At 38.4% G+C, this 11,726-nt stretch overlaps 1 pseudogene; it reads right to left on the bottom strand.

Moving 5' to 3' along the window:
- Positions 1–6,788: 6,788 nt before the first annotated feature.
- On the bottom strand, positions 6,789–8,374 carry LOC113910222 (annotated as a pseudogene).
- Positions 8,375–11,726: the final 3,352 nt, after the last annotated feature.

Here is an 11,726-nt window from a genome sequence, read left to right as displayed (position 1 = left end):
AGTATATATGTATATGTTAGTATATATGAATATAGATGTGTAGCTTATTTGCATAGTATGTTAGTATGTATGTATATATTAGTACATATGTAGATATAGAGATATATGTACACATTTGTGGGAGGGAATTTCCCAGGCAGCGACAGAGGAATCAGTTAGTGCAAAGGCCCTGAAGTGGGAGTGCACCTGGTATGTTCAAAGAACAGCACGGAGGCCAATGGGGCTGATTTGGAGGAAATAGGAGCAAGGGAGAGTAGTAGGAGATGTGGGCCATTGAAAGGACTGTAGTGTTCATGCTAAGGAAGATGGGAAGTCTTCTGAAGTGCTGGGCAGAGGAGGAGCATAATCTGACTTACATTTCAAAAGGATCATTACAGTTGCAGTTTTTGAAAATCAACTACAGAGAGGCAAGTGTGGAGGCAGAGACAAGGGGAATGGATTAATGATTCAATCCAGGCAACAAATGATGATGACTTTAATTCCAATGACAGAGATAATTAGAAGTGGTTAGATTAAGAATATATTTTGAAGGAAGCACCATTTGAGTGGGTCTGCAAATGGATTTAATGTATTGGATGTGGATTATGAAAGACAAAGTAGTTAAGGATGACTACATTTACTCTAGATCAAATAGAATTTGTCCTAGAAATGCAAGGAAAGCATATTTTTATTAACATATAATGTATTATTTGTTTCAAGGGTACAGATCTGTGATTCATCAGTCTTTTTTTTTAAGATTTTATTTATTTATTTGAGAGAGAGAGAGAGAATGAGAGAGAACACGAGAGGGGGGAGGGTCAGAGGGAGAAGCAGACTCCCTGCTGAGCAGGGAGACCGATGTGGGGCTCGATCCTGGGACTCCAGGATTATGATCTGAGCCGAAGGCAGTTGCTTAACCAACTGAGCCACCCAGGCGCCCCTGTAATTCATCAGTCTTATACAATTCACAGTGCTCACCATAACATATACCCTCCCCAGGGTCCATCACCCAGCTACCCCATCCCTCACACCCCCCTCCACTCCAGCAACCCTCAGTTTGTTTCCTGAGATTAAGAGTCTCTTATGGTTTGTCTCCCTCTCTGGTTTCATCTTGTTTCATTTTTCCCTCCCTTCCTCCATGATCCTCTGTCTTGTTTCTCAAATTCCTCTTATCAATGAGATCATATGATACCTGTCTTTCTCTGATTGACTTATTTCCCTCAGCATAATGCCCTCTAGTTCTATCCACGTCATTTCAAATGGCAAGATTTCATTTTTTTGATGTCTGCATAATATTCCATTGTGTATATATACACCACATCCTCTTTATCCATTCATCAGCAAGGAAACATATTAATGACATTCACCAAATCAGTGGGTTAAAGGAGAAAAACAGTATGATTCTCTTAAAGATGCAAGAGAAAAGGAGTTTTTCTACAAACTGATTCCAAATGATATATGTTTACTATGGTTATCAGCTGCCTCAAGAGTCTGTGATCTGGTTGGTAGGAAATAAGCAAAGGGTGAGAAAAAAAAAAATCTCAAGGTGATTAAAAAAATTTTTTTTAAATCCAGTTATTAAATTTAAAAGTGGTAAGTTAGGTAAAGTAAAAAAAAATCCTTGTTAGGCACTCAGAATAGGAAACTTGCTTACCTTTATAAAACACAGCTATAAAAAGGTACAGCAAACACCATATTTTATGGTGAAATATTAGAATAATATTTTAAAGGACTTAAGAAGACTGGTGCTCAACATCATTGCTCTTATTCAAAATTATCTTGACAGATCCAGCCAATGTAGTAAGAAGATGACAAGAAAAAAATATGTATAAAGATTGGAAGGGAAAAGCAAAAGATAATTATTCATAGATATGATTATCTACACAGAAAATCCAAGACACTATTGTAACTAATAAGAGTCTAGCAAGGTTGATTTAAGTGTAATACACAAATCCATTGCATCCCCACAGAGTAGCAACAAACAGTTTGAAAATGTTATTAAAGAAAAGTGATGCCATTTACAGAGCCAACTAAGTTAGATAACTCTAAATAAATCCAACAAAAAGATGTGCAAGATCTTTATTGATACAATTTAAAATCTTTATTGAAGTTTAAAGGAATCCTAAATAACTGCAAAGTTTTGCCATGTCCCTAAGTGGGAATACTTAACCCTCTTAAAATGTCAAGTCATCACAAATTAACCTACACATTCAATATAACTCCAATCAAACTCAAACCCATAGCCAGGATTGTCATGTAATCTGAGAAAAAACCCTAAAATTCCGATGGAAGAGTACAGGCCTAAAAACAGCAGACATATTTTCAGGGGGACTTGCACTACATCCAGATGACAAGATGCACTGTGAAATTATAGAAATTAAAATAGTAGATTAATAAAAATTGGCAGAATTATTCTAACTCTCCCTTGGCAGTGGAGCAGATAAACTCTCATTCATACAATGAAATAATAAACAACAGCTAAAATGAATAAATCTGAGTTACATGTATCAACTTGTATACTTTAAAAAAATACACAGTGTTAAGTTAAAAAGCAAGTTGCAAAAGAATTTGTAAACTAGGATATATTTATATGTAATTTAGAAACAGAATAATTGATATATCCTTTCTTTAAAGATTTTATTTATTTATTTGACAGAGAGAGACACAGCGAGAGAAGGAACTCAAGCAGAGGGAGGGGGAGAGGGAGAAGCAGGCCTCCCGCCAAGCAGGGAGCCCGAAGCGGGGCTCAATCCCAGGACCCAGGGATCATGACCTGAGCCAAAGGCAGACGCTTAATGACTGAGCCACCCAGGTGCCCCTATTAAGTGGGCTCCACGCTGGTGGAGCTCCTAGGGGGCTTGAACTCACAACCCTAAGATCAAGAGTCCAATGCTTACCAACTGAGCCATCCAGGTGCCCCAGTTTTATGTTTTAGAGAGAGCGCTCTTAAGTAAAAGTGGCAAAATATCAAGATATATTTGATCCAGATGCATAGCTGTCTCTGTATTCTTTTCTGATTTTTATAAGAGAGATAACATTGAGTGGTAGATGAAAGACTAGCTAGGTTTGAATCCTGGCTCCACTGCCTACTAGCCATGTAGCCTTGGGAATGCTTCACTCTACCTCTCTGTGCCTCAGTTCCCTCATATATAAAATGGAATGAGAATAAGACCTACCTTGGGGGTTAATGATGTAAGTGCTTGGAACTGTGCCTGCTTCATGTGGAACATACGTCAAGTGGTGTGCCAAGTGAATATACCTACTATTTTTAAAATTACACTTTTTAAACATTATACTTTTAAAAGAATGTTCATTTTTCATTGCAGGGAATTCTAAAAATGTGTCAACTATAATTAACCCCTGTTGATTTTACCCACCTGAGCCCATTTTCTTTTTGGGATCCCAGAGCCCCCTTCCCAGTGAGGAGCCTTGTCCGTGTGGATCAGGTGAGGCTGACACATTCTCTCCTGCCAAAAGCGGGGAAAAGGTGCAAGAAGGACCAGTTGAATCATCCCTTAGATTAAATACATAGCATGTGGGAGTTAAGGGGTTTTGTTTGTTTTTTTCAGTTTGTGGGTGATTTACATAACTGCAAATTATGTACTTGGAATTACTAGCAGCTGCTCTACCAGGTAGAGGGAGCCTTTTCAGAAATGAAGCCAAGAACAGGCAGGAGATGGATGGAGAGAGAGAGACAGACTTAGAACTCTTAGATCCAATCATGTCTGACATCCTCTTTACCTTCTTGGATTTTCCAAGTTTATCAAACAATATACAGTTGATCATCACTGTTCACAGATTCTTTATTTGCAAATTTGCCTCCTTGCTAAAAATTATTTGTAATACCCAAATCAATAATTCGCATGTACATGTGCAAAATGGTAAAAAAAAAATTGAGTTGACTGATACGGGTGTTCCCAGCTGAGGTCAAGCAAGGGACACACTCTGCTTTCTGATTTCAGCTCTCAAATTGTAAATAAGTGTCCTTGTCAAGATCTATTTAGTACCATGGGCTTTTTGTTTGTTTCATTTTTTTTGTTGTTTTTTAATTCAACATACAGTATTAGCATATAGTGTTACATTATTTTCAGGTGTACAATATAGATTGAACAATTCTATACATTTCTCAGTGCTAATCAAGATAAGTGTACTCTTAATCCCCTTCATCTATTTCACCCCTCCCCCCCACCCCACTCTGACAACCACCAGTTTGTTCTCTGTATTTAGAGTCTATTTTTTTGTCTCTTTTTTTTGTTAGTTTGTTTTGTTTCTTAAATTCCACCTATGAGTGAAATCATATGGTATTTGTCCTTCTCTGATTCATTTATTTCACTTAACATTAGACCCTCAGATCCATCCATGTTTTTGCAAATGGTGGTATCTCATTCTTTTTTATGATTGAGTAGTATTCCATTGTATATATACATCTTTTTTTCAAGATTTTTTACAACTTTATTTATTTGACAGAGAGAGAGAGAGACAGTGAGAGAGGGAACACAAGCAGGGGGAGTGGGAGGCAGAGGGAGAAGCAGACTCCCCACTGAGTAGGGAGCCTGATGTGGGACTGGATCCCAGGACCCTGGGATCATGACCTGAGCAGAAGGCGGACGTTTAACAACTGAGCCACTCAGGCGCCCAGGGGTGCATATATCTTTTCAAATTAGTGTTTTTGTTTTCTTTAGGTAAGTACCCAGTAGTGGAATTATTGGATCATATGGTAATTTTGTTTTTAACGTTTTGTGAAACCTCCATACTGTTTTCCACAGTGGCTACTCCAGCTTACATTCCCACCAACAGTGCACTAGGGTTCCTTTTTCTCCATAACAAATAACCAACATTTGTTATTTCTCGTGCTTTTTTAATTTTAGCCATTCTGATAGGTGTAAGGTGATAGCTCATTATGATTTTGATTTGCATTTCCCTGATGATAAGTGATGTTGAGAATTTTTTCATGTGTTTGTTGGCTATCCATATATTGTCTTTGGAAAAATATCTATTCAGGTCCTCTGTCTGGTTTTTAAATGGATGGATTATTTATTTATTTATTTATTTATTTATTTATTTATTTTGGTGTTGAGTTGTATAAGTTCTTTATATATTTTGGATATTAATTCCTTATCAGAGATATCATTTGCAAATATCTTATCTTATTCGGTAGGTTGCCTTTTTGTTTTGTTGGTTTTCTTCACTGTGCAAAAGTTCTTTATTTTGGTGTAGTTCCCATAGTTTAATTTTGCTTTTGCTTCCTCTTCCTTAGGAGACATATCTAGAAAAATGTTTCTACAGCTGGTATCAGTGAAATTACTGCCTATGTTTTCTTCTAGGAATTTTATGGTTTCAGGTCTCACAGTTAGGTCTTTAATCCATTTGAGTTTATTTTTGTGTAAGGTGTAAGAAAGTTGTCCAGTTCCATTCTTTTACATGTAGCTGTCCAGTTTGCCTAACACCATTTGTTGAAGAGACTCTCTTTTTCCCATTTCATATTCTTGCCTCCTTTGTCATAGATTAATTGACTATAAAAGTGTGGGTTTATTTCTGGACTCTCTATTCTGTTCCATATGTCTATTTTTGTGCCAGTGGTACCATGTTTTTCCCATTTTTGTGCTTTTTGTGGGTGATTTCACTGTTTAAAATGGCCCACAAGGGGAGTGCTGAAGTTTGGGGTAGTGTCCCTAAGTTCAAGAAGGTTGTGATGTGCTTTATGGAGAAAATACATATTTTTGTAGTTTTTAGGCATCTGTTATAGTGCTGTTGGCTGTGAGTTCTATGTCAGTGAATCAACAATATACATTAAGTAAAGTGTCTTTATTTTTATTTTATTTCTTTGAGAGAGAGAGAGAGTACAAGAGAGAGCAGAGAGTACAAGCAGGGGGCAGGGGAGAGGGGCAGAAGGAGAGGGAGAAGCAGACTCCCCACTGAGCAGGAAGCCCAATGCAGGGCTCGATCCCAGGACCCTGTGATCATCACCTGAGCCAAAGGCAAACGCCTAACTGACAGAGCCACCCAGGTGTCCCAGTAAAATGTCTTTAAACAGAAACACACATAAAACAAGAAAATATATTGGTTGGTTAATGAAAACGTTGTGATCAGAACTCCTGGAATCTAAAGGCTTCTCCCTAAGAGCAATAGTTCAGTAATCACTAATTTAGTGTTTGTGGCAACTTTAGAGAGTACAGAACATCACTACTATGAATGACAAGAATTGACTGTATTCCCTTTTTGCCCAAGTTAAAGTTGGAAGAAGAAGCATGTAAGCTAGTATGAGGCTGAGGGAAAGGGTAGTGCAGGAATTTAAGGAAGATAAAATATAGACAGTGGATATTCCTGGTGTCTACCCGTGATCCATTTGCCAAGCTTCCTTTCTCATTGATCTCCAATTTTGTCCTGGTACTGGTCCTTATCCTACACGGCCTTTGTGACTTGGAGAAAGCTGACTCCATCCTTGGCTCACAAAGTAAGGACTGGTTAAAATAAGCTAATCATGGTAATCCTGTCCCTGGCCAGCGAACAGTTTAGAAATGGCAATGTACCAATGGTAACAAATGAAAAAAAAACTTTTTTTAAAGAAAAAGGTGGAATTTAATCTTTATTTACAGGACACTGCAAGATAGGGGATTCCACCTAGAAATAAGAAACCGACTGAGAGGTAAGATTCATACAGGTTGTACAGTTTGGAACTGGTCAAGCGTAGTTTCATTATAAAAAGTGCTACAATAGCAAAACACATTTAAAAAGAGTTCTTAGTAGAGAAACAATAAGACAAACTTCTACCAAACACAACAAACAACTTTCTGCCTCATCTGTACAATCTAAAACGTAGAGGTCTCAGAAGTACCAGCCTGAACTTGTAACATATAGCCTTCAGAGGTAGTTTCTGACACAACATGCTTATCTTCCCCTTCCTCTACAGAGAAATACTTCTCAACCAAGTTTAATGAAGCTTTGTATACAGACTCATTCCATGGTTTTGTAGAGCTTCAATTTTGCCCAAACCTCCACATTCTTCTATCATTATACTAAATTTCTCAGTTTCACCTAGTTTCTCAGCAGCCTGAAAGATGTTTGAAATGACATCCAGAATAACCAGAATAATTTTGGTATCTTTTGAAGTGAAGAGGTTCATCAATGGTTCTATTATGCTACAATGAACGAGGCATACAATCTGTTCAACTGTCCCACCACATGTATAGTTGGTCACAGCCCATACCGCTTCCTTTTGTGTCTTAAAGTCTACCTTCGAACACCAACAAGGAATGGGACTAATCCATGATTCACAACTTGCTGTATCTGGTCCTGGTGACCAGCTGTGATGTCAATGTGATGACATTGTCCACATAGCTTCCTTCTGAATATTAGTTTTGGGGTTTGTTAGCAGGCTGGGAAAGACAGCAAGTGCTCCTGCATCTATTACAACCTGAGTCTGTTCATCTGTCCCAGTGACGATATTTCCCACGGCTCTTAGTGCAAGAGTCACAATGGGCAATTCAGTCAAAGCTTCACAAGTTGGGGCACAACTCCTGTTTTCACAACCATTTCAATCCATTCATTTGGACCATCAGTAAGGTAGGAAGTGGCCCAGCAGGGTTCTGCTAATATTTCTGGATCATCATGATGCAAGAGATGAACTAAGTTTGGAAGAATCTGCTCAACAGCATCTAATGGCGATGCAGGATTCTTGTTGCAACAAAGGTTTGAAAGGGTCCAAGTAAGGTTACGGAAATAACCACATGCTAAAGATGACATAACAGGAACTGTGCAAGGAGAGCCAACAGCAGGTCAACTGTACCATACTTGATAACCAAGTCTTGAAAAACTGAACCATCACCTGCACTATTTCCTAGAGCCTATACATCTTCTTCACTGATGTGGGCATGGGAAGATACCAAGAGAGAAATGAATGCTGGGATAGCACCTCCATCTACCATAGTCTTGGTCTGTTCTGATGTCCCAGAAGCAATGATAGTGAGGGCCCAAGCAGATTCAAACTGAATGGGACTACAATCAGTTCTGCCCAAGAAGGACACAAATTTTGGCATCAAACCAGCCCGGATTATGTTGTCTATGGGGGGCTGTTTTTCCCTAGAAAGGAGTTTCCTGGCAGATTGAGTAGCCTGGAGCTGGCTTTCCAAATTGTTGCTATTTATGCCTTTGACAATGTCATCAACAGACCAATTTACAGTGCCCTGGTTGTTGCGGTTTCCTGCGGTAGAAAATTAGTCTCATCAGGAAATGAGCTTACATTTTCCCTTTTCAGCATCTGGTCATCCTTCTTAGCTTTCTTTAGCTCCACCTTAACTTTTGTTTGGCGCTGCCTCATTTCTGTACTGTCTTTCCCCTTGTTCTTGCATCTGTTACAGTGAGCAGCTAGTGAATTAACATTCTCATTGGTGGACATGGTTATGAGACAAAGGGAGAAAGCTGCATGGCCCGTTCAGGCTTCCACAGGAGGTGGTGCGTGGTACGCAGGCTGCAGGTCAGCTGCCCTCAAAACGAACGTCCACCACAGATCAGCCCAAAGATGGTGTGTGACAAATGAAATTTGAATTTTTGAAGCTTTTAGGAAACTTCTTCCTTCGAGTGATACTGATAGAAAGTCATTCTTACTCATCTATATCGAATGCAGGCAAAGAAGCCTGTTGGCAACCATGATTTAAGAGAAGTTAGTCTGAGAACAGAACCTAAAAATTGGAGGCGGATGGAGCTGAGACAACTACAAGAAAATAGGGTAAGAGCCTTGATCATATTGTTCCTGAAGCCTGAATATGTCTAGATTTCTGGTTATGTGAGCCAACTTCGCTGTTTAAGCTTTGGAGTTGGTTTTCTGTTATTTGGAGTAGAAAGTCTCTTAACTGAAACAGTAGATATCCAGGTATAGTCCCCTGAACAATATATCTAAGATGGAGTCAACTGAATGGAGAGGACTGGGAGTCTTGGTGAGCAAATCATAACCAGAAAGTCTATTTTAGTGTTAACACGTTGTGTTTATTTGTTGTTATTTCTTAGCTTTAGTAAAGTCTTGTGTAAGCCATGTGTTAATTGGAGTTCCCTTGCCCATGAGATTATGCTGAGAGTGTCTTGAACCCATCATTCCAGGATCTGTAGAAATACAAAGCACTCCTCTAAATTTCTTTCTAGAAATTCTAGGTGTATTCAGGTTCATATGTCTACCACAAGCAATGGTTCAGTTTATGGCTCATCTTACTCTCTAGCGTTATGTTGAGCTGTATGCTGTCTGTTAAACATCATACCAACTTCTATGTGAAACACAACTCTTTTATTTGAAATACACATAAACACATACATGAAATTATTAGTAACCTTGTTTGAATATTTTGGGGGGATGGATATGGGGCTTACATTGTAAAATTGCAAACAATTTCAAGGACTCTTAAACACTCTTATTCTTAAAGAGGTGTGTAAACTAAGGTATTTTTTTCCCTGCGCATTTATCCCCAGTTCACGTCATCCTTTCCTTTCTTTCCCCGACTCCCCTACATTCAAAGAGTATGTCAAGAATTCCAATTTCCTCTGCCTCTACATGCAGAACAATCCAACTTTTCAATCCCAAATTTTGCTCTAGGCTCACTTTGCATATCCAAACCTATCTAGGTATCCAGCAGACCAAAAGGGACTTTCTTATAACAGAATTCACCCTCTTTCGAACAGAATTGTCCTTATTATTTAGCAATTTTAAACATTCCTGTTTAAACATTCTGACCTTCTTGTCTACGCCAAGAAATATTAAGGATCTGTTAATTATATTTAAGTCAGTGTGTTCATGGGTAGTAATTGACAAAAGACCCCCAACTCTAGCTGCTCTTGCGCATGTGGATATTATTCTTTTAATTCTGTTGTTAGGTCTGGATTTTATTGTGATTAAGTTAGATGGCATTTCCTTATAGTACAGATGCCAGTTATATGAAATTCTTGCCTGTAGCCAAACATTCCAACGCACTCACTTAAGCTTTTATCATTTATAAGAAGAATTTTTTTTGGCCATTTACCTATAAGGAATTTGCCTCTTTTTTTTTTTTTTAACATTATTATTTACCTCAAGAATAATACCAGTATTATTCCTGGCAATTCAAGTTGGGGCTCAGTAAGAAACCAACTCTTAGTGTGTTAAGGAAAAGAGGAAAAGGAATTTATTATAAGGATCCAGAGAATTAAAAACAAAAAAGAACTTAACCTATTCTTTGGAAGGAGAGAAACTAGAGCAACTTTGGAGGTCTGGAGACCTCAGAGGTGGGAACTCACTGACAGAATTTTAGAGGGGACAACTTGGGACAGCTAGGGACAACCGGACTTGGGACAACTAGGCTCTAATTGCCTTCCATCTGTGTTTGTCTCTGCTAGAGGTTTTATTTTATATACTTTTTAAATTGAAGTATGACATATATAAATACACAGATCCTAAGTATACACCTCAATGAATCTTTACCAAGTGAACATGTAACTAACACACAGATCAAAATACAGGGCATTATCAGTGTTCTAGAAATCTCCCTCATACCGTCCCCCCAATTATTACCCCTCAAAGCTTTCCACTATGCTGATTTTATCACACAAACTTGTTTTGCCTATTTTTGGACTTTATTTAAATGGAATCATTTACTGTCTAGTTTCTTTTGCTCAAGATTATGCCTATGAGCATACTGTATCCTTCTTCTTCCATATAATGGTAAGTAGCTTGTCCTGATTATTATACAGTACTCCAGTGAACTATATTCCTGATGGACATTTGATTGTTTCCAATTTGGAGACATTGTAAATAAAGCTACAAATGAATGTTTTTACACATGTCTTTGGGTTCACACATGTTTTTGGGTTCACACGTTTTCATTCTCTGAGAGTGGAACTGCTGGGTGATAAAGTAAACATATATTCAGATTTAGTAAATATTGCCAGCTTTCCAAAGAGGCTGAGCCAATTTACATTCCCACCAGTAGAGGAGAAGAGTTGTAATTGTTCCACATCTTGCCAACACTTGGCTGTGTGTTTAATAATTATTACCCTTTCTGGTGAGTGAGTAGTGTTGTCTCATTGTGTGCATTTCCTTGATGACTAATGACGTTGTGCACCTTCTTTTCATATGCTCTCTGAATACTTACTTAGATATCCTTTTTTTTAACGGAGTTTTTTTTTTAACGATTTATTTATTTATTTTAGAGCGAGCACGAGTGGGGGCAGGGGCAGATGGAGAGAGAATCCTCAAATGGGTTCAATCCCAGGATCCTGAGATCATGACCTGAGCCAAAATCAAGAGTTGGCTGCTTAACCAACTGAGCCAGCCAGGCATCCCTAGATATCCTTCATTGTGAAGTGTCTGTTGAAGTATTGTAAATACTTTGTGAAGTATTTAAGTATTTTATCAGGTTGTCTGTCTTTTTAAATTTTTGGTTTTTTTAAGTCGTTTATTAGATTCTATATCTAAAATTTAAATTCCTAGGAGAGAGTTTGGTTGGCCTAGCCTGGACCACATTCTCATCCCTGTATGGAATGTGGGAACTTGTGATTGGCAGTCTTTCAGAATTATATAAAGTGGGAGTAATGGAAGTTTTCCAAAGGGAGATCCAGTGGAAAGCAAATGATATATACTTTACAATAGTTTTCATTTAAATACTCCTCTTTTGGGATGCCTGGGTGCCTCAGTCCTAGGCCTCCGACTCTTGATTTTGGCTCACGTTATGATCTCAGGGTCGTGAGATTGAGCCCTGGGTGGGACTCTGCGCTGGGTATGGAGCCTG

Source organism: Zalophus californianus, chromosome 6, assembly GCF_009762305.2.
Source record: "Zalophus californianus isolate mZalCal1 chromosome 6, mZalCal1.pri.v2, whole genome shotgun sequence".
Taxonomy (NCBI): Eukaryota; Metazoa; Chordata; class Mammalia; order Carnivora; family Otariidae; genus Zalophus; species Zalophus californianus.
The sequence above is the reverse complement of the archived record's forward strand: the minus strand, read 5'-3'. Positions and strand labels throughout refer to the sequence as shown.